This window comes from Scyliorhinus canicula, chromosome 10 (genome assembly GCF_902713615.1).
Source record: "Scyliorhinus canicula chromosome 10, sScyCan1.1, whole genome shotgun sequence".
NCBI lineage: Eukaryota > Metazoa > Chordata > Chondrichthyes > Carcharhiniformes > Scyliorhinidae > Scyliorhinus > Scyliorhinus canicula.
The window spans coordinates 10,970,203-10,971,428 of record NC_052155.1 but is presented as its reverse complement, the minus strand read 5'-3'; the positions used below and the strand labels follow the sequence as shown (position 1 = coordinate 10,971,428).

Here is a 1,226-nt window from a genome sequence, read left to right as displayed (position 1 = left end):
CCCTTCCATGCCTTCTCTCGCTCATGCATCTATCTCTCATTCTGTCTCTCTCCCTCATACACTCTCAATCCCTCTCTCAAACACACACTCTCGTTCCCACTCTCTCAAATTCCCTTTCTCTTTCACACAATCTCTCCCATTCCCTCTGTCTCTCCCTCAGACACTCTCTCTCATTCCCTCTCCCTCACACACACACACTCATTTTATCTATCTCCCTTACACACGCTATCTCATTCCCCCTCTCTCTCATTAACTCTCACATACACTCTATCATTCCCTCTCTCTCTCACATTCTCATTCCCTCTCTCACACTCAGTCCCTCTCCTCATTCTCTGTCTCACACACACTCTCATTTTATCTATCTCCCTTACACACTCTATCTCATTCCCCTCTCTCTTTCTCTCTCATTCACTCTCTCACACTTTCATTCCTTCTCCCCCTCACGCAGCCTCTCTCTCTGTTGCCCAAACTCTCTCACTCCCTTTCTCTGTCACACTCTGTCTCTCTGGCAGCCTCCCATTCACATGCTGTACCTCCAGGATCAGTATTGTGTCTGCCCGGATTGCTGGCTCTCCCTGCTCCCGCTGCTGTCTGCCTCTCTCTCTCTCTCTCAGCTCCCAGCCTGTTGGTCTCTCTCTCCTGGTCGCTCTGCAACTCTGTGTGTGTCTGCGGCTCCCCGTCCCTGAGCCTCTGTGACCCACTCCCAGGGTGGGTCCGTCCCTCCACCCCCACCACTCTCCTCAGATCCACCGCGCAGTTTCAGCTGGTGGCGGTGGAGTCTGGGTGGTGTGTGGGTGGGAAGACTAGGGGGGGGGGGGGGGGGGGGGTGAGATTGGGGAGGGTGTCTCTCTGGCGGGGGGGTGGGGGTGAGATGGGGGGTGGTTAGACTGGGGGTGGGGAGGCTGGGGAGGGGTGGGTCTCTCTGGGGGGTGGGGTGTGAGGGAGACTGGGGTCGGGGTCTCTTTGGGGGCGAGACTCGGGGGGTGGTGGGTGAGATTGGGGGGGTCTCTCTGGGGGGATGACTGGGGGGGTGGGGTGAGATTGGGAGTGGGGGTCTCTCTGGGGTGGTGGGTGTGAACTTGGGGTGGGGGTGAGATTGGGGTAGGGGTCTCCCTGGGGGGGGGGTGGGGGTGAGATTGGGGGTGGGGGTCTCTCTGGGGGGGGGTGTTGAGATTGGGGTGGGGGTTCTCTCTGGGGAGGGTGGGGGGAGATTGGGGGTGGGGGTC

At 58.8% G+C, this 1,226-nt stretch overlaps 1 protein-coding gene across 1 annotated transcript in view; it reads right to left on the bottom strand.

The window, feature by feature from the left end:
* LOC119972230 (potassium voltage-gated channel subfamily S member 2-like) overlaps positions 1-777 on the bottom strand; it is a 6,934-nt gene extending 6,157 nt beyond the window's left edge. The window contains exon 1 of the mRNA XM_038808611.1: positions 534-777. The gene's annotated coding sequence lies outside the window, so the exon portion shown is untranslated. The remainder of the gene's footprint in view (positions 1-533) is intronic.
* Between the last annotated feature and the right edge of the window lie 449 nt (positions 778-1,226).